General features: G+C 45.0%; 1 long non-coding RNA gene across 2 annotated transcripts in view; it reads right to left on the reverse strand.

Annotated features, from left to right (window-relative positions):
• Positions 1-167: 167 nt before the first annotated feature.
• LOC130605968 (uncharacterized) overlaps positions 168-25262 on the reverse strand; it is a 37894-nt gene continuing 12799 nt past the window's right edge. Inside the window, exons 2-5 of one of the 2 annotated variants that reach the window (XR_008973837.1) lie at positions 18909-19099; positions 18074-18302; positions 14505-14575; positions 168-317 (exon numbers count right to left, since the gene is read on the reverse strand). This is a non-coding gene — a long non-coding RNA (uncharacterized LOC130605968). Of the gene's footprint in view, positions 318-14339; positions 14576-18073; positions 18303-18908; positions 19100-25262 lie in introns of both variants that reach the window. The other variant, XR_008973836.1, reaches the window with a different exon arrangement.

The following is a 25262-nucleotide window of genomic DNA, read 5'->3' on the forward strand; positions in this document are numbered from 1 at the left end:
ATGGGCCTTGAAAACACACTTGTATGGAATAAAGCAGGTAAGAATCCCATGGTTTTCCTTATTACCCAAAGACAGTGTAAAGCAGCAGATGTGGTGATTTACTTTCCAGGTTTCTTACATAAGGAGATGAGAGACAACCACAACGGACATCTCACTACCTGCCTCTCCTCCTCTCTGTACTCTGTCTCAGCCGAGCGCTTCCTTTTCCTTTTCTTCTGACTTCATATTACTGCCAGTCCTGGTTTTCCTCCCACATGGCAAACATTCATCTCCTGGCTACATTCACTTGCAAGAAGAAACAAGCTGCCTGCCTTGCTCTGCACAGTATTAAAAAAAAATGACATGGGCCTAAACTTCACAGCTAAGCACAAATGCACCTGATCTACTAAAAAGCTGAAGGACCAAGGTTACAGGACAAGCTGCTCTCAGAAGTTCAGTCCTGTGGGTAAAATGCAGAGCACCAGTTTTAAATGTATTTTATGGGGTAGACAGAGGCTGCTTATTCAGTGTACTAGAGGTAGATGAACACAGAACAAGCATTAGCAGCTGATCGTTTCTACGATGGGAGAGATTTATCCTGTAAAGTCTTTACATAGTACCTGCTCAATAAACCCAAGACCAAAACCAAGATCAGAACACAGTGGCACGCGTGTGGAGATGATAAAGAAAATCCAATCAAAAGACAGAGTTACAAAGACATTTCCCATCACAAGAACCAGAGGAAGGATGGAGGCGAGAAAGTGCTTTGTTCAGTGTATGTCACCCCCACCCAGTCATCACCACACTCCTTCCTTTGAGGGGGGGGTCTCACCTAGCTAAACAACACCCGCTTAAGTGTAAGTTAGGAGTTCTCTCATAAGATACAGCAGTAAAGGCCAGCAAAAGTACGTGCAAGTCTAAAGCCACAAGTCTAAAATTATTTGAAGACACAAGCATATACGGAAAAAGCCCCTGGGTTTAAAACATGGGTTATGAAAGCCAAACAGTTGTGCCCGGTACTGTGATCAAATGCCATCCTTATTCCATCAGAGCTTAAAATAGGGTGAGTAACAAGGCAAACAACTGTAAAAAATCCCGAGCTGCTGCCAACGGACACGCAGCAGGCAGCAGCACCGCACTGTTTCACTCCACTTCCAGGGACTGTGGTGTTTTTAGAAGGAAAGCCTCCATTATGATTCAGGAACACATTCAGCTAAGTGTTGATACAGCGAGACAAACTTCATCGGTAAACTACACCCTGCAAAAAGATCCACAGACCACAATGTTAAACCAGCCTGGCCCCAGCATGACAGGCAGCGCATGCATGCACAGCACAGCTCATCTCTCGAGAGCACCCTTAGCTGCCAGCACATAGGCAGGGGCCCCTGTATTTCATTTGCTCAACCCACAGGGCAAAAATTGGGTGCAAGTTCATAATCCCTGAACTCCCAAGATACTCTGAACCCCCTCTGTCAAGCCCAGGTAGTTCTCATATTTTAGCTACTGACTGCAAAGGCTTTGTTAGTGCTGAAGGCTGAGGCTTTGTAACAAGCCCCGGGAGTTCGGTACATTCTGTTCAGAGTGCCAAAGGCACTGAATAACCACTGACATTTGCATTTGCCTAAACATAGCCTAACATACTACAAGCAAATAGCAGGAATAGGTTTAGCACTCAAGCACAATTAAAAGCAAAAACCACCCATCAATAGTTTAGTACTTTTCCAGAAAGACCAGAAAAAGCCAATATGAATCAGAATCATTGAAAAGGTATTTTTGTACTGCAGCAAAACCCAAAGAATAAAAAGTTCTTGGCAAACATCTTGAACTTTAGAACCTATTTTTAAACAGTCAGTACATTTTATAAGCTTATCTGTAGATAAGCTGCTAAATACCATTTCTGGGGTTTAGTGTTTTGGCTAGAGACGTGCAATTTCTGCTGCTGCCTGAGCCTGACTGCTTTTCTCTGCAATAGCAGAGAGATCGCAGAGAGGTAGCCAGCCTTACAGCAGAACTGCTGCATTATGAATCAGATCATGCTCACCAGGAAAAGGCAGGCTGTAGTGTTTTGGGTGGGCTAGAGAGAGCCAAGAGACTTGGGGTGCTATTCTTGGCATCGCCGGTGATTCGCCACATGACCTTGTGAAAGTGACTTAGTCATTGCATACATCAGTTTCTCAGCCTCTTCATGTTAAACATCAGTAGTACTGCAAAACACCCCAGAGGCTGCTCGCTTCATGAGGAAAGGGAGGAAAAGAATTACACTGTCTGAAGAAGAAAGGAAATAACATGGTGCATCCAGGTGCAGCCACATTTCTGATTTCAAAGGCAGTTTGGACTATGGTTGAAACAAAGGCTCTAACCCAAGTAGTAAAAGAGAAATAAAGTGTTAAAAAGAAGGAACAGCATTCCCATACAATTATTTTGTCCCTCTGGGTGTCTGATGAGGCAGGTGTTACTCTAATCGAATGCCTGTAAGGTAGATGCCTCAAATACACCTGACTAGACTGACTAGATTCATCTTCACAGTATTCCTGTGCAAAGGAAGCAGGATGCCAAGCACTACTGTTGTGGAGATGGTTACAGAAGAATACCCCTATAGTTAAAGATAGCCCATGTCTCTGGATGTGGTGATTGCTAGCGATTTTTTAAAGAAGCTCTGCCTGGTAACAGAAAGGGATACAACCTACTGGTGGCGGAGAGAAGTTCCCACTCACCACTGATGTTACACATGTCCCAGGCACTGGCTCTGGAAGCATGCTGGTGCCGACACAGCCTTGCCAAGAGGCGTATCAGCCAACTCATGGCGCAGTATGATGTCAGCTGAAGTATCTCATCAACAGGAGTTTCACTGAAACTGCCTTAGCCATGCCAGGTGGCATGTCATTCAATCCAGCACTCCCTGTGTTGGCCTGCAATAATCTATGCTATAGACATGCAACAGCTTCTGGAAGGAAACACCAGATGTATGTTGAAACCTGAAAGGGCCTTAGTTCACACAAGTCTTCAGCTAAAGCAGCCTATGGCAGAGGTGCTTTTAGCACAGTTGTAGGACCAGAGAGGACTGTCGCAAGGCCAAGCCTGTTCTATCCCAACCATATACAAGCAACAGGCACCTACAGTTCCATTTATTCCCAGGTTCTGTCCAGTCGCACAGGATAGCTTTGGCTGCTGCTCAAAGCCAACATCCAGCTCTGCAGGATCTCAGGGGGCCGTTAGTTCTGCTGCTGCACCAAATAGGATTTCTTTCCTCCATAACAGAAGGCTCCAGTGTGCACAGCTTACCCCAAACATCCATGCTTCATTATCCAAATAAACAATTTCCAGAATTGGTCTGTAGTGTGTTTGCTGTGGCCACTCCCCCAGGGCTGACTCAGGTGAGAAGCATCCACTCTTCTCTGCTACTCACACCATGTGCTGGGCTGGCCACTGTCCACCCACAGGCCACAGCCCAGGACTCAGAGAGGTGGAGAAGAGGAGATGATTATAAGGCAAACTGGTAAGTAAAAGAAAACACAGAATTGGAGCATGAAAGAATGTGGAAAATGGCATGAAACACAGACGTAAAACCTCTGTAAAGGTAGGTGTTGCTCAGAACTGTTAAAGGACTACTGGACAGCCTGTGGAAAAAGAAAATTAAAAAAAATGCCACACACATCATGAGCATCAGTAACCTTCATGTTTACCGAGACTTCCAAGGCAGCAAATACAAGCAGCAAATGCCCAAAAAAACACTGTAAGAAAAATCTGCCACAGCAGGAGGCAGCACCAAGCCCAGGAAAAAGCACAGTGCTGGGTCCTGCACGTGGGTCACAAGAACCTCACGCAATGCCACAGGCTTGAGAGGAGTGGCTGGAAAGCTGCCTGGGAGAAAAGGACCTGGGAGTGTTGGTCAACATTGGCTGAGCAAGAGCCAGTAGTGTGCCCACATGGACAAGAAGGCTAAGATCATCCTGGCTTGTACCAGCAATAGTGTGGCCAGCAGCACTAGGGAAGTGATCATCCCCCTGTACTCTGCACTGGTGAGGCCACACCTCAAATACTGTGTTCAGTTCTAGGCCCCTCGCTACAAGGAAGGCATTGAGGTGCTGGAGAGTGCCAAAGAAGGGCAGTGAAGCTGGTGAAGGGTCTTTAGCATAAGTCTTACAAGGAGCAGCTGAGGGCATTAGGGTTGTTTAGCCTGCAGAAGAGAAGGCTCAGTGGAGACTTTACTGCTCTCTACAGCTACCTGAAAAGAAGTTGTAGTGAGGTGGGGGTCAGTCCCTTTTCCCAGGTAAGAAGAGACAGGGCAAGAGGTAATGACCTCAAGTTGCACCAGGGGATGTTTAGATTAGATACTAAGAAAAAAAATTCTTCCCTGAAGGGGTTGTCAAACACTGGAACAGGCTGCCCACTGAAGTGGTAGAGGCACCATCCCTGCAGGGATTTAAAAGACATGTAGATGTCACACTCAGGGACATAGTTCAGCAGTTGCCTTGGCAGTGACAGGTTAATGGTTCTATCTTATTGTCTTTTTCCAAGCCAAATGATTCTATGATCAGCATTCATAGAATCATAGAATAGTTAGGGTCGGAAAGGACCTTAAGATCATCTAGTTCCAACCCCCCTGCCATGGGCAGGGACACCTCACACTAAACCATGTCACCCAAGGCTTTGTCCAACCTGGCCTTGAACACCAACCAGGGATGGAGCATTCACAACCTCCCTGGGCAACCCATTCCAGTGCCTCACCACCCTAACAGGAAAGAATTTCTTCCTTATATCCAGTCTAGACTTCCCCTGCTTAAGTTTTAACCCGTTCCCCTGGTCCTATCATACAGTCCCTAATGAAGAGTCCCTCCCCAGCATCCCTGTAGCCCCCCTTCAGATACTGGAAGGCTGCTATGAGGTCTCCACGCAGCCTTCTCTTCTCCAGGCTCAACAGCCCCAACTTTCTCAGCCTGTCTTCATAGAGGAGGTGCTCCAGTCCCCTGATCATCCTCGTGGCCTCCTCTGGACTTGTTCCAACAGTTCCATGTCCTTTTATGTTGAGGACACCAGAACTGCACACAATACTCCAGGTGAGGTCTCACAAGAGCAGAGTAGAGGGGCAGGATCACCTCCTTCGACCTGCTGGTCACGCTCCTTTTGATGCAGCCCAGGATACGGTTGGCTTTCTGGGCTGCAAGCACACCCTGCCTGATCATGTTCATTTTCTCATCAACCAACACCCCCAAGTCCTTCTCCGCAGGGCTGCTCTGAATCTCTTCCCTGCCCAACCTGTAGCTGTGCCTGGGATTGCTCCGACCCAGGTGTAGGACCTTGCACTTGGCATGGTTAAACTTCATGAGGTTGGCATCAGCCCACCTCACAAGCGTGTCAAGGTCCCTCTGGATGGCATTCCTTCCCTCCAGCGTATCAACTGAACTACACAGCTTGGTGTCATGGGCAAACTTCCTGAGGGACCACTCAATCCCACTGTCCATGTCAGCGACAAAGATGTTAAACAAGACCGGTCCCAACACCGATCCCTGAGGGACACCACTCATTGCTGGTCTCCAGCTGGACATTGAGCCATTGATCACAACTCTTTGTGTGCAGCCATCCAGCCAGTTCTTTATCCACCGAGTGGTCCAACCATCAAATTGATGTCTCTCCAGGATGTCATGTGGGACAGTGTCAAATGCTTTGCACAAGTCCAGGTAGATGACATCAACTGCTCTACCCCTGTCCATCAGTTCTTTAGCCGCATCATAGAAGGCCACCAAATTCCTCAAAACACACCAGGCTTTGCAGGACTACTTCTGTCTGAAATGGAAGCCTCAACCTCCACTGCAGTAAACGAGAACCTCCACAGAAGAGAAACAAGAGTCTTAACCTGCTGTGCTCTGTGTGACTGTTTAACTGCATTCATGAACCCATTGTCAGATACATGTCTGTGCTAGAGCCCTTCCCCAAAACACCAGCTGCCACTGCAGCAGCAAACATGAGCAATGATTACCCCATACACTTTTAGAAGCTCAGACAGATCCTAGATTGCATCCTGCAGACTGGATTCACAGCTCCACCTCAACATGCCACCTCATGGTTTATTGGGATGAGCTGCCTCCCTCTTTCTGCACACCACGCAATCTCACACTTACTGTTTTCACTCCTTTACTTCTAGGTTAGCTGTACCTTTGCTGAACAGAAATACTGCAGCTCCCAAGAAAGGAATTGTGACAAGTCACTTCAGACAACAACAGCAGCTGTGACTGCTAACACATGGTACAGTGAGGTTTCTGGACAGGGACTGTCATTCTCACTTTACAGACTGGAAAACAAAACCCTCCTGAAGGCAAGGACATAAAATGGCACTTTCTATGTGAACAGATCAGCTGCTTTTGAGTGCTAATCATCACCTGTGCTTGCTCTGCATTTACCACATTAATCCCATGGGAACACAGGAGGACAAAACATTGACCGTCTCCCCCCTTCTGCTCCGTAATAGTTACAGAACCCTTGTTCAGCCACCATACACCGTTTTATTGGACACCCTCTTTGACAAATCAGTTACATTATTAACTCAACTGAGAGAAACTCAAGGCAATTACTATACCTACACCCAGCCTAAAGTCCTCTGCTTCTTCTCCAGCGGGCTTTGTGTGCCTTGGCAATCACGAGTTGCAACTGTCCCATCACCGCAGTATTTCTTCATTGCCAAAAGAATTCAACCCTATTTATAAAGGCCCAGAGCTGCACAGATTACACAGTTTAATGTAAAGAAAACAGCCTGTGCCACAGGACTGATGGCATCCCTGCTCCAGGTAGAAGTCAGGGACATGTCAGGGACCCAGCGTGAGTTTTGGAGATAGCCTGCCTGAAGAAGACAGTGCACAGCCAGCTGCAGTGTGAACCTACAGCAGACATCCCCAGCCTGCACTGGGTGCAAGGCAGCTTACTCCACTGTCAGACACTGTCCACATGAAGACTTAGCTTAGGATAGTGTGAGCTATGTGTTCTAGCATTCTGCACATGGAGTTCTCCATGTGGAGATACTCCGAGGATGTTGGCTGTGTTGCAGAAGTGGCAGAAAGAGATTAGGGGAAAAAGAGACAGACAAACCTCACCATAAGTAAATCCCATCCTCCCAGCTCTGCTAAACCTTTCTGCTGTCCCCCAAAACCATGCCTCACCATGCACAGCCTCTGCACAGCCAAGCTAGCTCATGTCTTTCTGCCTCTTCTCCAGCTGCCTGCCTCACCTCTGTGGGGGCAGTCATCACATGGCAATACATCTGGGACTTCACCAATCTCTCTTAACAAAAACGACTTCCTGGAAAAGAGCTGCACTTGCTGAAACTTGGTCAAGATCAATGAGCATAGGAGAGTGAGACAAAGACTCAAACCCTTCTGATCTACACTACCCAATTCTGGTCACCACACACAAGCCCTGTTTTAGTTTTGCCGCTTCTCCCATTTAAATAAGTGTCCTTGACAAGCACACACTGGTTCCTCCAAACGCACAGTAGCCCCGGCTGTTTGCCAGACTGGAGTTCTCTATCTACAGATGGTTCAAATGGATTCCAACCTTTCCACTGCAGCCAGAAACACAATTTTTTTCCTAGGATTTCCTAAATCTTTTAATCTTATACCTCTGAAATCTTAAAGTCTATATTCATGAAGGGAGACTGAAGTGACCAAACTGTTGGTACCATGGAGGGAAGAAATCCTATTATTTTATTCGTCGGTTGCAGTTCAGGACATCTCATTTCACAGACACCAGCCAGGAAAAGGCTTACATAAGAGTTAATACAGAGATTGAAGTAACTTACAGAGTATTTCACTAGAAGAAAACACCCTGCAAAACACAGAGGGAACTGTATCTGTGCACATTAGTCTTTCTGGGGAACAGAACAGCAGCTGGGACTGGTGTGATCTCACTATCTAGCAATATTAAATATCACTTAATACCAGAGAGACTTGGACATACCTGAGAGTTCAGTAAAGGGATAGAAGCACATGACATACAGGGAGAAGCTGAGAGCTGGGAGCACTCAGGCTTGAGAAGGCTTGGGGGGATTTTATCAATGTGTAAGTACTGATGGAGGGAGTAAACAGGACAGAGCCAGACTCTTCTCAGTGATGTGCAGTAACAGAGCAACAGGTGAGAGGCACAAACTGAAATACAGGAAGACCCATTCAAGCATAAGAGAAAACCTTTTTCCTGTGAGGCTGGTCAAACACTGGGGTGAGTTACTAGGGAGGTTGTGCAGTCTCCATGCTGAGGAAACACAACATGCCTGACAGCACTCTGCACGACCTGCTGCACTGCCCCTGCTTTGAAGAGATGAGTTGGACCAGACGATGCAGAGGCCCCTTCCAACCTCAACTGTCCTTCGATTCTGTGAGAAATGGGAAGAATGTGATTTGTTTAGTCTAGAAAGAGAAAGCTTCAGAGGGAATGTGACTAACAATCATATTTCTGTGATTTAAGATACCTCCCTCCCTCCCCCATAACCCCAAACTTCTGTACTTCAACTTTTTTTTTTCTTTCTGTAGCACGTGAAAGGCTCCAAAATGGCTTTGTAAAGACTCAGAAGAACAATGCATGATTTTGTAACTGGTACTCCAGTTACATTGGTAGACTTCATTATTTCAGACGTAGAAAACCTGATTAAAAAAAGTGAAAGTTGCCACCTTCTGAAAGCTGGAAACTGACATTTTATCAGTTTATGGTCAATGAAGACACAATTTAATCCAGACTATAAATTCCTCAGAAACTTCTTGGAGTTCTCAAAAAATTCTTTGAGCTCATCTAGTTAAAACTGAAGTCTGTAGAAGCATGGCTTTGTTATATACTGTTCAAATATGTGTGGTTTATTATAACCTGAGGTAAGCTGTGGTCATCTGAATTGTACCTATTAGATTCTCACTCTTCAGCACTTAGGTTAGTATCTTCTGTCTAGGTCCAGAAAACCATGCAGACCACTGAACAGAAGTGACAAACGCTCCCATGTGCCATGTGTTTCTGAAGATCAGCCTGTGGGAGGGCTGGCCACAGTGATATCCATTTGGCATTTGAGCAAACCTCAGCCAATAGTCACCAGACCTGGACCAGGGGAAGGGACTGGAGGACAAGCACAGATATTGCTCACTACCTTGCTCCCTTTTCCCTGATCAGCTGAACATAGACATTACAATCTCACCTACACAAGTTACAGCATAATACATATACAGTTAAGGAAAAGAGTCAAGGTGAAGCTTTAGTGCATGCTACCAGATAGACCAAAGTGAACAGGAAGCTCTGCCTCCTCTGTCAAGTTCAGACCACAGACATCTGTGATTTAAGCCCAACCCTAGACAGCACCAACAGTTAAACTAGTCTCCGCTGCAACCACAGTAGTTATCATAGCAAGAGCATAGAACTGTTTCACCAATCTTGTAAGTAAAAGTCAGGCTTACAGCCTGCAGTTACAAACACAGGATAAATATCTATGAACATGTACCAACAGCCAGTTCACTGACATTATCTGACCCATGGCTACTGTTGATGGCATTACTGAAGGCTCTTGCCCTCCTTGTTATTAATAGCACAAAGACTTACTTTCATGATTTCCACAGTGTAATGAGATGAGTTACTGTAGGTACAGTCACTTTCTTATTGTTTCATTTGAGACACCAAGTACAAATGTTCCAACTCCAAAAATCTGTGTCTTGGCATGCTTCATAGAGTAAGAGAAGTGAAGCGCTGATCACCCACACATCCAGAGCCTTGCTACTCCACAGAGTGGTTAAGTCCATGCTGACACACAGGAAAGCTCAGCCAGGAGCAGACAGTGGCTTCACTAAAGTAGCCTTTACCATTTAGATGATAGAGCAGAGAACATTCAGCCTAAATGTCTTCAGCACATCCTTGCTCAGGTGGGGCCACCACTGCAAGAAGCTGGCAGTAAGCAGGAGAAGAATCTACTGACAGTGGTTCTCAAAAAAAAAAAAAAAAAAGGTGTACAGAGACAGATGGAGATCTGTGGGAGCCAGAGGGCACAGTCACTGTCTCACCATAAGCAGGCCACAAGCCAAAATGAAAATGCTCCTTAAAATAACAGAAAAGAAAAACATCCATTAAATTGGGTAAGTGGGGAGGGGAAAGCCACCATGACCTTGTTCCTTCCAGCAAACTAACTGGTTTGAGTCTTTCAGTATGTACAGTACGCACCAGACCTTGGCAGCGGAAAGTGGATGAACTTAACTTGCTGGTATAAATGTGCATGCTCCACATTTAAGCAGAAATCAAATACCCTACAAACACCCCAAACACAGCCTGAGAACAGAAAATTGTTGCCTAGCCCAATACCAGTTTCATTCCGGCTAAAGCCTGCATTGCAAATGGTGAATTTGTTTTCAAAAGCTTAGCAAAACATAAGTCAGTTTAATTATCTAGAAGCCAAATCTAGATAAGTGGTGCAAAGGGGTCACCTACTTGAAGCCCCGCCCTGCCACACACTATTCACAGGATACACCTTTATGTATTTTTAAAGTATTCCTTTATTTTACTCTACATTTGTCTTAATAAATTTATCTTCAATATTGGAAGTGGTGTTTCTGATACCACTGTTTCTACTGTTGTACTGAAGTTATGGAGATATCCAGACCAACATACTCTCTTAAGTCTATTACATACATTCAGCCTCACCTTGTCCTTTAGAAGGCACCTGACAAGTGACATTAGTCAGTGTTGCTATATACTCCATCACCTCTTGCTTTGTAAGAAAGTTGGAATGTGCCATGTACAATATGGGATGCAATAGGACAGCAGTCACTAAGGAAGGAGATTTAATTGACATGCAAGCTTGTGTCTGCCTAGCTGGCTTTGTGTAAAGTTTGTTGTTTTGTTTTTTTTTTCAAACACCAGCAGATAAACCCATGGCTACAGACAGAAAACTAACTTTTGCAGGTGGCAGCTTTTAGGGAACTGGTAATGAGGCACAGCCTGTTTTAGTGGCTGACACCTGCCTGTTAACAACTGAAAGGCACAGCCAGATGATGCAGCTATTGCAAGAGGAGACTGACCATCCCGGCGTAGTTCTCATTCAGCAAGCAAATGCATCAAATGATGCACAAACATTGTCTTACACCTTCTTTGCATTTGTCCAGCATCTGGTCCAACAAGGCTGGTCTTTGGAGTAGATCCCACAGTCTCCAGAAACACAAATAACCACCAGAGATCACCACCATCATCTCACTGGCAGGTTGAGCATCAGGGCAAGCAGCTGAAAGAAAGTCAGGAGTCTTATTTACTTCCTTGGACTGAGCTCCAAATGGGCAACAAGCATATAAAGGGGCATGCAAGGACCCCACAGGTCCTCCTGGTGGGACCGGGACTCCCACAGGATGATGAGTGAATCTGGGAAGCAAGGGGTTTTGGGGAAGCACTGTGGCAACAGAGCAGCACAATAAAACCTGCTGCATCTAGAAGAAAGAGAAGCCAAAGCTCATGCCTGACAGGTGTAAGGTAACATACTTTACACTCCTTTGTGAACATGTGAAGCTTGTTTTCAATTTATACTAAGGTCTTCAGAGTAAGAAGCCAAGAGGCATAATATGACTTTGCTTTACATTTAATCTTTAATCCTAGTGTAACTTCCTGTAAGGAAATAAAAAGTCTGCTACTGTCATTTTTGTTGTTGCTCCTTATATGCCATCATAAATGTTGGAAACACGGAATTATACATAATATTGTAAGCATTATTTTCAACCAAACCAACTTTTAAGCAGATAACAAATAGCAACTTATGTATAAAACAGATAACCCCTACTGAATAATGTATTGTTGGGTTTTTTTTGCTATTGTAAGGTGCTTTACTTTCACCTAGCAGAAAAGTGAATTTGGTTTGAAACTAGTCAGTGGTAGAAAATGAACAGATAAAGCAAACTAAAAACAAGTTATCTTTTTTCATTTAAAATATATGTTGTTTCCACTAATATGGCAAACAATTACTAGTGTATCTCTGTAAGCAAGGACTATCCCAGAGTCTTGCCAAAACCAGCCAAGCAAACCAGAGGCTTCTTGGTTGTGCAAACAGATTGATAACTTAAGAGTAAGCAGAGATCTTTAATGTCTGTTTGACTGTAGAAATAAGGCAAATTCTCACAAGGTTTCATTTCATATTATGGGCCAAAATCCACACTTAACATTAGCAGGAGACACTTGTAACAGCCTGGGAAGAACATTACAATGACACACCTGAGCCCCAGGACTTGTCTTGCTGCTTCCATCCACCTCCCTCTGCCAGTGCAGCACCAGCAGTAGAACATGGCAGGACAGCATAGCACCCACTCTGAGGTGGAAGAGTGGCACAGGGACTTTCTACAGACCAAGAGGTGAAAGAACTCTACATAGGTCCATGTAACGTGTATGTACTTGCTTCTCTTGTGACCCGCATTGTTGCCAGGTTGCAGGCTCAAACGTACTCAAATAAAAAAAGAAATAATTACCATCTTCCCCTCCCCCCCGAAAAAAGTCACTGTTTTACATTTCAAATTCTTGTGAAGAAACCATCCTGTATATGCAAAAAATAGATCAGCCCAGATTCACAACCACATTTTGTATATAAACAGAGCAAGCTTGTTCAATCTTGGATTTGTCCCATTTTCAGTATTTTTCTAGTTTTGCCATGTTCTTCCTAAACTGTGGATCCAGGAGTGCAATATTTTAGATGCATTCCAATCACACACATACTGTGGTGCTCCTCTTGTATTTTCTGTACCCTCTTCCTGTATGCACAGGGACATTTACTTGCAAATACAGCATTTGCAATAGCTCTACCTGCTGTCAAGGCTTCACGTCACAACTGTTTCCAGGAGTTTATAGCGTTGCCAGACTACAGCTGTTCTGCCTGTGTTTTCCATGCCAAGAATCTGTCTCAAAGGGAAGTCTTTGGATTTGCAAAAACCAAATCAGATGTTTCTAAGAACAAGAAGGGGGGGGGGGGGGGGAGGGGAAACACAGTACTTTAAGCACAAAAGCATTAGCAACTGCAACCTCAGAGAAAGGTTCTACAGGCAGGCAGAAGAGGAACCAGTAGGCCACAGATAAGCAAAATAGAGAAAGCAAGTACTGCAAACTACTGTACTGCATACACAATGCAAATTCTTCCCAAAGGAATTATCTAAACAGGGTTAAATATTTCACCGGGACTAATACTTTATTTTTATAAATCAATCTGCATAATGTAAGCTGGCATTCTTCACATTTCAATTTTGCTTACAGTCATAAAACTAACTCTGCAAACCATCCCCAGCTATATGTTATTTTTATACCTAAGAGCACAGAGTGATGGAAACTTGGCAGGACAGATCTGACTGAGAGAAAAATTGTTCTACTTCCCAAACATACCAGAACACAACCATGCTCCACAGTCTGATTTTAAAGCAGTAGGATGAAAGTGACTCAGCCTACATTAAAATTAGAGGTACGATGAGATTGAGACTGCAAGATAAGTACTGAATTAAATGCATTTTTACTTGACTTAAAGAAGCTTTTTCATTAATGACTGGTGAAGGAAATACTGGAAACCTAACAGCTTTAGAAGCCTGTGAAATTGTCAAACCCACAAGGTGTTTTATGGACCTGCGAGAGCCACCTGCCACCGCTCCTGTAGGAAAGCCAGAAGCAACAGAGCACAGGGGCTGTACAGGGCAAAGATGGTGCTGTGGGTCTCATTCCCTGCAACACCATGGTCAGGCACTCCCAGCCTCAAGCTGCTGGTGCAGGAGGATGAGGCCAAGACTAGATGAAATAGGACAGTAGCTGCACCATACCACATACATGCCTATTGGCAGTGGCATCCCAGCTGCAAGCACTCCTGCTGAAAGCCTCTGCAGCCCCGTTTACCGGGATCCCCATGGTACTTTTCCCAAGCCTACCTCTTCCCCTGACCACTGCGAAGCTGTCCCAGCCCTGGCACCCTTGCCCCCCAACCACAGCAGGTAGATGCTGCAGGCTGGCAAGCAAGCACCGGTCTCCCCACTCTGCAGCGCTCCAGCAACAGCCTGAACTGCATGGCACCACCACACACCAACAAAAGATTTTCTCGAATCCAATACTGACACAACTTACACAGCTGTTAGTTTGCTCACGGCAACCCTGACAAGCTTTTCTGTATCTTCTGTTGCTTTTCTTTATGTTCAGAGACAGCAGCATAGTGTTTCTGGAGCCTTTGATAATGAATACATATTTAACCTCACCCATACATATATACACACACACATTTTTAAATATACATAAAAAATATAAATCCCTCCAAGATTTCAAATGTTAGATAAAAAAGCATTAGCTGGAAGAGTTCACTAGGCCAAATGACCAGATCAAGACATACCCATTCTTCCAGATACACTACTTACAGCAAGGAGGAATATGTAACTGCCTAGTGTTTCTGCCTGCTACCTCCCCAGGCTCTTCCTTTCTCTGACAGAAAACCCTCCAACTGGCCCTGTTTTGTTCTGTAGTACATTTATATTCAGCTCCTTTGCCTCAACTGAATTCAGGTGCATGCAGGCATTTGGCACCTGCATGTGGGTATTGCTCCTGGTGAGATTTCTGTAGGTTCTTCATTGCCTAGGTTTCTTTCTAATAAATCCTAAAGAGCAAATTAGAAGCAAAAAAAAAGAATAGAGAAATTCTTTCAATTATTTTCTGCCTTTCTGCAATATGCGTACACACATTCTTGCTACATAAGAATTCTTCATACACACAAGAGATGTGAGAAATCAACTGCCACCAAAGGACTCTCTGTCTCCCAACATGGGTTAACAAAGACCTGCCCAAGTTCATGTTTTGAATGGTTTGCACAAGTAACTTGCAGTTTCCTCCTTAATAGGAGGACACAGAGGACAATACCGTTATAAATTACTATTCCATCCATACGGTTGTGCTGGCTGCCTCCCTACATCTCTAGTACAAGCTCAGAGAGCCACTGACCTGCTGAACTGGCACCATACTCAGGAGATCAGGATGACAGGCAGAGCTGGGGTGCCCAGCTTTTTGTGCATGGATCGTTTTTACTACCCAGCACTGAATGATTGTGGTGCGTAAGAGAGGACAAGAAACCACAGGCCACCAGCATTTTGATGCTAACAATTAAAAAAAATCAGCAAGACTAAATGACAAAGAATCTGTTACTGACTGAACAACATAGAACCTTGTTTATCTGGATGGACATGTGTGAAATAAAGGTACCTACAAAAATAATTTGCACCAGCCACAGTGTTTGAAAGGGGTGCTCTCCCTGTTGTCTGTGAGGGAAAATAGAGGCCAGACAGTAATGGGATGTGCAGAATTGGAACAAGTGCTGGCACCACGCAGTGTGAAATGGCCTGAAGCCACCAGCCCTGACAGCTATTGGGCACTCCTGCCACTGTCTGCACACAGGATTTCTGACTTAGCGGAACAATACAAAACACAACATAAATGCAAGTTAGCAATTGCAATACACAGTTCAGTCCCCATACCAGCGTGATTCCCTGATTCCCATTGCCATTCTCCATAGTACACTCACTGTCACAACACTGGGCATCCCCAAACAGGGATATGTGGGTTGATGCCAGCTCAAGCCTGTTGTTCTTCAGAATTCCCCTGTTAGCTGTTCAGATGTTTTATCCTAGGTTGGGCTGAGCCATATAAGCACTCCTCCCCCCTCCCTTGCCAGCATGGCTAACTCAGGGAGACATTTACACCCCCAGTTGATTTACTCAGCTGTTGATATCTGTTTATTTAAAACAAAGGCCACCCTCCCATTCCGTTCACGCTGAGATAAAGTCAGCTTCTTTGCATTACTCTGAGGGTCTTGTCACCCTTGCCTGTCTCTACTGAGTGCTCTTCCCCTGTGGGGCTTATTCACAGAGCCACTGTCTACCCTGCAGGGTTTACTCAGTCACATGCTTTCTGGAAAATTCATCTGTCTGTCGTACTGACTTCTTGAAGGGGGAGGCTACAAGCCAGGAACAAGCAGAGGGATGCTTGCGTAAATGCCAAGGGTGATTTTGTGGGAAAGTTTTACACCCCAGCCCTTGTCCTCCAGAAAACTAAAGGAGGCTATGTGCTTGCCAGTGCACACATTCACCTCCTGTGCAGTAGTGTGGGGTGTGACTCTGCCTTCAGTCATGTGGAGCCCAGCTGGAGCTGTGTGACTCAACACAAGGGCTGGTGGGACACAGGAGCTGCGCAAGAAGCTTCTGACCCTCCTGCACACAGCCCTTCCACCCACCACCGCTGGCAGGAGCGCAGAAGTGCTTACCCAGCAGGTACCCACAGGTCTGCACCTCTACTACTTTGGCCACCCAGCAAGGCGATGGTGGTTCCTCCAGAAAAGTCTCAAGGAGAAAGAAAATGAATCTCAATTACTTGATGGGACCTATATGCCGAATTTTGAGGGGCAAAGCCCCTCGGGTTCTGTTCATCCAGCCAGTCCTTGCCTTCACAAGTCCTTGTGGCTTCACGTACAGACTTGCAAGAAAGCACGGTTATGCATGTTTCATAGCAAACCATTGTAAGAGGGTGAATAGGAGAACCAAACCCTCCGAGGCCAGCTGCTGCTATAGCTGGAGGGGGTGAATCATGCTTGTTTCAGAAGCAGTACCCTTAGCCCGGAGCTAAAAGAAGCAAAGCAGGGAGTAAGGTAGGGCACTTGCTAGGAAGAATGTCATCAGTTGCATTTTTTTATTTGTTTTGTTGTGGGTTTTTTTGATGCTTGTCAGCTATTACCACTAAATAGCAGAGCCTGTGACAATACAGAGAATATAATTGTTTTGCTCTTGAGAATACAGGGCAACATTGTCACCCAACAAGAACAAACGTGTTGGGTTGTTTTAATTCCTGGCATAGCTGGGCATGTCTTATCTCTGGCTTGAAAAAATGGAAATGCATAATGAAGACAGCCCGTTGTCTTGTTAGGTAACTACACACAACTTTCACCACAGGATGGGAGCTGTTGGCAAGATGTGGTATCAGTACAGAGATACCTCATATTGCCAGCTAAATAGATCTGTCACATTTCTTTCTGCAAATGTTATGTCTACTACTACTACTACAAATAGCACAGCTGAGTGATAAAACTTAAAAAATGTGAAAAATATTTTCTCTATTTTCAAGTCTGTTTGCCTTGTGAATCTCACACCATTTTGTTTTGTCAAACCCATGTTTCAGGCCCACAGGGCCAGCACTTCTCTGACCTTCACACCCGTGCTCATCATTAACAAGCAGCAGAGCTTAAAACAGGCTTTGCAGCAACTCACACGGGACAGAGAAGGCAGTCTTGTTAGGTATCTTTTAACTAAAAGGAAACAGGAATAAGATAACCGTATACAAGAATATTGCTCTAAAAACACTAAAACATGCTCTTTAATGACTGTTGACTGAGGCCTGGCCCTAGAGAGACTGAAAGAATTTCACATTGCCAGAACCTTCCTTCCACGAATAGTCATACTGATTTCATGTACTTCTTTAGGATCAGGTCTTAGATGACTCTATTTTTAACTACATGAAGAGCTAGCAAGTTTAAAACACCTTAACCCTCCAGCTGAGTCTATATAGATTTGAAAGTAATTCTATTCTGCACATAATTCATGTGTGTATCAATCAGCAAAGAGTAAACAGCAAGTGCTGCAGTAAGTCTCATGTCACTAATTTCATGGCAGTACAGAAATATGCTACTGTAAATTAACTAGTACATTATGGTGCGTTATAAATAATTAAAACTAAAACTGCAATTGACAAAATGGATGAAGTAAGAACATTCTGTAATCCACTGTTCTTATCCTACTTTATAATTTCCTTACTTGGGTAAACCACTAAGTATAACTAAATATTTAAGCACAGGAAGGAATTAATTAGTATAATTTATTAATTTGGAAGGTACCTTGATCAGAAAAAAATTAAAACATGTTAAAACATACACATAAGCCACTCTCAGATAAAACAGCAACCTGCACACCATGCAAAATAACCCAGTCCTTTACCATCTTTCACAGATCTCCAAGGTGAAGCCAAAGGGAGCATACTACAGGAGTGGTGAGTGACCCAGGACACAGCATTGCTGCTGACTGTGGGACATCAAGAACTAAGAAAGACCCCATTGTACCTGATCTTAGAGGGCAAGGGAAAGAGATGGACTCCTCCAGTCACCCCAGTTGACTGCTCCTGATGTTCAAGGAGGTGCATAGGAACTATAGGTCTCCCCATTAGCCAGGCTTTTCCTCAGCAGGATCTGTTTTACAGCATTGCGTGCAAGTCTGACAGCTGAATGCAGGGCACATGAGAAACAGATTCTGCTTTGGCATCTGAATTAGAAGCAGTTCAGCTTTTGAGACCTAGAGATGAGAAGAGACAGATAGGTGGACAGCATATGAGTGATATCACTATATCTTTCAGAGGAATTTTTTAAAGCAGACCAAAAATGCTTTCATGCAACTTCTTAGAACTCTGTGTGCCTCACTACTTTAATCAATAGCAAATGTCAAATTGTTTTTGCAGAGGTTTTGTTTTTGTTTTTTTTTTATTCTTTAGTTTCACTGAAATAGGGGGTATCTTTTTTTAGATAGGCATAAAACAGGCTGACAAAACCTGCTGCTTCATTATCTCCATGTGAATTCCATATTCTGCTCCTCCACTCTCTGCCTTCTCCTCTGTCTTCTCTGAAGTACCACAGAGCTCTCCATCAGCTTTTCTTTTTCTTTCTTTTTCTTTTGAATTTGCTGGTATTTATTTACAGAACAAAAAGCTTTATCAATTAATGTACTGTTTATGCTGTCTGAGCTAGCCCTGACCTTCACTGACAGAGAACAATCCCTACTGACAATCAGGGCCAGACCCTGCACTATTTTCTTGGTGCAGCACCATGGAGGTGGGTGTCATTGCCCACCTTCCCCCTCCAAAGCAGCAGGTGGGAGGATGAGGGATAATGTCCCAGGACAAACCTTCAGGGGGAATTCCACTTGTGGAGAGGGCTCTGACCATGTTTCTGTAACATCCAAGGGGGTTCCTACACCTCTGGAGTCCACCATGGCATGGAAGGATCCTCACTGATGCTGCCTTGGCTGGGTCCACAGGCATCCCTGGGGTGCTGGCTTGATGGCAGACTGCACCCACCTCCCCATCTGTGTGAAAGCTGAGAGGTGGAATGGAAAAGCTGTAAGTATCTGTGTAACCTTGACTTGTGCTGTTACATTGGAGCAGACAGAAATCATGAGAGACAGCAATCCTCTTGCTTCACAGCATAAGGAATCTTCCACCCAGCAGAGCAGGGGCACAAACAGCAAGTGAGAATGGCCCAGAGGAAAAGCTTAGTTCTAACTGATTGGAAAAGGGATCCTCCACCCATCTGTTACTGCCTACACTTGCTGCAGCACCTGTACTTGGAGGCTGAGCAGAGGACCCGACAGCCTGTTCTGGTAGAAGACACTCCACAAGCTACCTCAGGGAGTCTCTGGACCATATGAGGAGACTCATCAGGCATTGGGCAATGCTGGGAGAGAACAGGATGCTCCTATAGGGATGCACTTCCCTAAGAGACCTTGACTTCTGGACAAAGCCTTGTAGCTGAGAGCAGATGCCTGTAATACCACCCTGGCATGGATGATGACACCAGTGGGTTTGTGCTGGGTATAAGCAAAGACACTTTATAATTGTAACTTTCTAATAATAATGATGGATTAAGCCCATCTTTGCTAATCTACCAGGACATAATAGCTGACATAAGACTCCTCCCAAGCCGCAATGGGTGCTCACAGCTCTTTGAGCCAGAGATTGTTAAGCACACAGTTAACTCCCACAGACTATTTCCTTCTTTTTTTTGCAACCATTTCTTTAGGCAAGTCTCTCCTGATACTGCAAAAATTCATTTTAATCAATTTAAAATTAATAAAGAGAGTGAAATCCTTAGGGCCTGAAAGCTCCAATCTCTGCCTTGCTGGAAGTGATGAGTCAGCTTGAGCACGGCCGCCATGGAGCCTGTTTAGGGATGCCTCCAAGGAGCTGCCGCTGCGCTGAATTAGGTCACTTGGTTTGCTATTTACAGAGGGGCAGCCGTCTCTGCAATTGGAAGTTTTCTTCCCCCGATGTGAAAGCTGCTGTACTCTGACAGCACAACCACTGTGACACCTCGCTGTTGCACAGCTGCTGTGGCTCTCTCCTGTGCATTCACTGGTCAGGAGCATGACTGAGCCTCTGAGAGGAGGGAAAGGACCTTGGCCACCGGCAGCAGGACATGCAGGGTCCCATCTCACTCCTGAAGTGCTGCAGAGTGTCTCTGGAGGGGGACTCTGGACTCCTGCCTTGGTTACTAACCCAGACTCTGCCTGGGCCAGGAATGGAAACCAGCAACCCTGGGAGCCAGTCCTCCAGCTTGTGCCTCCACTCAAAGCCAAGACTCAGGCCCAGGCCCGGCTCCACTCAGTGCACAAGAGAACACGTGCTCCTCGGCGCCAGAGCAGAGCCGCAGTACTCCCTCGCTAATCACCCGGGTCTAATTGCTGTGCCAGGGTTCTAACAGGCAGCTCCTACGCCAGCTCTCCAGGGGATTAACATTAAGCCTCTGCTTTTTGCACTGATGCAGCAGATGAGGAAAAGCAGTTCCCACCTTGCATGCCCAGAGCACATGAGCCAGTCACCTCCGTGGGTCACAGCAGTGCTTGGATGCCAGCAAGCAGGCAGGGCCAGCCTAGGGCAGCAGCGGACCCAGCAGCAGCACAAGGCTGGTGTCATGGGCTTTTGGCAAGAAGAAACGCTCTGCCCTACTCCTCATGTCCAGTGCCAGGGGATAATGGAGGCTGAGGAGCTCTTACAGTGCTTCTGCAGCATGAAACCTCCCGGTCTGTAACAGGGGAGCAGCAACAGCATTGATGGAAGGGCAGAAGCCCTCACAAACTGCCCATGACATTCCTCTCTACCTCCTGACCAGCCTCAGGCTTCCTCAGCACATCCCTTCTTGGGCCCCCCAAGGAAGGGCACAGGGATCCCTAACACTGAGGGCCATTCCCTAAAGGTGCACAATGCAACTGCTGCTCTCCTGGGCTGGGAAAAGGGGTCAGGAAAGCTATGTGCCAGCCCTTTCAGGAACAGCCAGGCTCTGCTGGAAGCAGAAAGGCTGCCCATCAGCTGGCAGCTATGCCTAAACCCCAATCTGAATCACCACCAGTTTCCTGCACTTATCTAAAACCACTGGTGACTTGCCTTGGAAAAAACAAGTATACAGTGTCCTGCAGCAGCTGGCACCACCTCTGCATCCCTGCCCAGCTCTCCTCCAGCATGAAGAGGACTGGCCACACAGGAAAGCAGAGAAGTCAGCTCAGTTCCCCTTGCCCCAGCAGCCACCCTAACTCTCCTATCATGCTGCTCGATTTTGTTCCTAGGTGCCATTTGCCTGATGTCAGTTATTCCTCCCCTGTGCTGGAGCACTGAGAGAATCAGACACAGCGAGGGTGTCCCATTGGTGAGGGAGCAACATGCAGTGCTCAGCAGGGCTGTAGGACCAGGAACAAAGCAGTCAGAAAGAACTGCTTGCGCTTTCTCAAAAGCAGGTTCACTTCCCCTACTAGCAGTGGCTTCAAATAACAAGATGCCTTGAGTAATTAACTGAATGTTCTTTGGATAGAGCTTGTAAAAGGAGCTTATACATATTAAACAAGAAAGATCTACTGTCTATAACTTGTTCTTTACTAACAAACAAAAGGTTTGGACTAAATTCATTTTAGAGCCAACTTTACAAGGGCCTTACGCTGAAATTATTCAGTAGAAAGAACTGAATGGAGCCCAGAGCATTTATGAGGGGCCGACCACAAAAAGCAAGGTTTGTGGTAGGATTGTTTGTTTTTTTAAGAAAATCAAATACTCTCTCTTTTCTGGCATTAACATGACAGAGCTGCAAAGATTTAGCAGTAGCACTGCATTCGCCTCCAAGGAACACACAAAACAACTGCTTCCTTAGTTAGATCAGCTGCTGGAGCAAGTGCTACAGTTGCCATTATCAGAGCTGAAAGTGGAAAAGGAATTCCTCATTAATGCACTGAAGAACAAAGGATCTTCTCTGTAACAAGGGCCTGTATAGTGCTGGTGCTGGGACTACAGTATCTTTGCATTCTGACATACTCTTGCCCAATGTAGCCTGCTGTTCCATCAGAAGTAACAACTTGGTAGTGAAGCAAATTAATTCTACTCTATCAATCGCTGTTTTTTTCCACTTGCAACAACAACCAAAATCCAATGTTCTATCATCAAAATAAGGTAATCACAGCAACATGGAGCTCTTCTAGGTAGAAACACAAAAGGTACTCAGCACATCATTATTACATAAGACTCAGATGCTCCACTGTATTTGGCTTATACTGCAATAGCTGGCAGTTAATACTGCTGTGGGGTCTGTGAAAAATGGCATGAAAGGAAACATAGGCAAAATGTTTATTTAAATGAGTTTGTTTTGGTACCACCAGAAAGAGAAAAAAAAAAAACACTCAAAAACCTGCCTGCGCAAACCAGTATTTAGCCCTTTAAAGGCTAAATGGCATTTAAAGAATAGAAGAGCTGCTGCTCTCCTGTTCCTCTGCCCTGCATCTCGTATTATATTCATGTGGGAGCAGGCAAAAGCATCCATGGCACGTAGCAGCAAGAGGCACCAGGAACACCTTAGGAGGCCAGCACAGGCAGAGTTCACCAACTCCCATCCCCTAAACAACCCAGCTCAAGAAAACACAAAGGAGACCTCCCCCAACAACAGGAATGAAGCCCGAGAAGATGACTACTACAATCCAGCAATTCAATGCTAGTCAAACACATCACCAGTAAACTGTTAAAGGCAGACATATGCTTCTGCTACGGAGAGAAAGCTTTGATGATGGGATCTTTCCCAGCTGTTGGTAACAGGCTCAGTACAAAAGGTCAGACTGGGAGTTAGTCACAACACAGGGCTTTCTGCGCTCCTGGCAGACTGTTGGACTTGAGCTATTCTGGACATGAACTCAAATGCAAGTGGTACATGACCTGGGAATACGCAGAGACAAAATGTCTACCACAGAGAGAAGAGCAATTGGAGGTTGGACTAGGGTCTGTTTAGAACTCAATTCCTGCTCTAACATCCTCTTTCTCACAACAGTCTTCAGAAGGGTTCAGCCACTTCAGGGACCCAGAGCTCTAACATTCCTGCTTACCAGCTGCCTAAACTCACAAATGTCAGCATTTCTGAACTTACAGTCTCGAGAGACCCAGATCTTCTGAATATACTGGGAAGCATATCAGCTTTAACACTGCAGAGCAGCCTAGTGTCTATTTTATGCCTAAGCCTCTCATATGCAAGAAGTGGTTTTATCTCTTCCAGAGAGGAGCAAAGTGACAAAATTATTTCCTGCTCACCTATTTAATATTCAGCTGTGAGAGACAAAAGATTTTTGCTCACTGAAGAGAAATAAAGATGAACCAAAGTGACTGAATGTATTTCTTTCTTTTAAATTATTAATTTTTTTTATTTGTTTTAATTATAGAAATTGAAGCCCTGCTTCATTGGAAGGCTGCAGGGTGACTAAGACCCAGTGCAATGGTACACGACAGAATAAACCTGTAAAGTTTGTGTGTGAGATTTCAAAAAGATTTCCTCAAAGGTCACACACTGAGCACCACAGACGCTCCTGATATAAATAACAGAATTATCCAAAGATAAGAAGGTGAGAACATAATGACAATTTATGTGCATTCTTTGCAGGCCATGTCTAACTGGATGCTGCAAACAACTGCATGCCTTGCGGAGGACTTCCTTACATCCTGCCTGTCCTATCTGTATACTCCTACTGGGCAAACCAAAGTCTCTGAAAAGATAGGCCTGGATGAAGATCAGAATTCAAGGTTGGATTTTGTAGTGAAGCAATAAAGAAAAAATTCAGTGCTTTAATGGCAAAATTATGAGTGTCATAATTTCAGTTCCCAACTTCTGTTTTTTTTTTTTCCTATTACTGAGATTAGATCAGAGTAAAATGCAACCATCAAAGCACTGTCATAATCAAAGAACAGTTGCTATGCTTTCTTTTCTTGGCCATTTAACATAGCTTGCTGGGAGGAAAAAACCCACCCCATTAATGCTCGAAGAGGAGCAACCTCAGGTTTAGGTCATAAGTTGCTTTCTGTGGTTTGGTTGCCACAGCTACTGTGGACCTAGTTCTGTTGAATCGCAAATCATTCAGAGATCAGGAGTGGTATCATCACAAGGAACAGTACACAACCAGATTCAGGACCTGGGTGGTTACAGAACATGTCTCTGTTTGCCCTTTCTACTTTTCACTCACAGTGCTGTCATCCTGCCTGACTGCCAACACAACAAAAGGAAAGAACTTCATACTTTTTCAGAAGCAGTATTTGTAAAGAGCGTTGTCCTCAAGTGTCTGATGCATCCAACTCCAAAAGCATCTAATACAGCAGGTAAATAAAACATTACAAAAAATGGGCAAGCAGAGATTTTAATAAGAATTAGTAATTATCAGGAAGTCAGAGCTTCCCTCCCATTGTATGCTAACACATACTGCTCCGGACTTATAGTATTACTTTGGGTTTACACCACAGAGGTGCTGCTTCCTGGCTTGGTTTCATTAGCCTGATCCCTGTAACTTGTAAAGAACATTCCAAGTAGTTTATTTATCACAGATTTTTTTCTTCCTGTGAAACTGTAATTTATCACAGAATGGTTAGGGTTGGAAGGGACCTGTATCACACTATCACAGTATGCTAGAGATTGGAAGGGACCTCAAGAGATCATCTAGTCCAATCTCCCTGCCAGAGCAGGAACACCTAGATAATGTTACACAGGAATGTGTCCAGGCGGGTTTTGAATGTCTCCAGGGAAGGAGACTCCACAACCTCCCTGGGCAGCCTGTTCCAGTGTTCTGTCACCCTCACTGAGAAGAAGTTTCTTCTCAAGTTTAAGTGGAACCTCTTGTGTTCCAGTTTGTACCCATTACCCCTTGTCCTATCATTGTTTGCCACTGAGTAGAGCCTGGCTCCATCCTCGTGACACTCCCCTTTATATATTTATAGACACTAATAAGGTCACCCCTCAGTCTCCTCTTCTCCAAACTATAGAGACCCAGCTCCCTCAGTCTTTCCTCATAAGGGGAGATGCTCCACTCCCTTAATCATCTTCGTTGCCCTGCGCTGGACTCTCTCCAGCAGGTCCCTGTTCTTCTTGAACTGAGGGGCCCAGAACTGGACACAATATTCCAGATGCGGTCTCACCAGGGCAGAGTAGAGGGGAAGGAGGACCTCTCTCGACCTACTAGCCACCCCCTTCAAATACA

Source organism: Pezoporus wallicus, unplaced genomic scaffold (genome assembly GCF_028554395.1).
Source record: "Pezoporus wallicus isolate ANWC-B61680 ecotype Strahan unplaced genomic scaffold, APGP_CSIRO_Pwel_v1 scaffold_7402, whole genome shotgun sequence".
NCBI lineage: Eukaryota > Metazoa > Chordata > Aves > Psittaciformes > Psittacidae > Pezoporus > Pezoporus wallicus.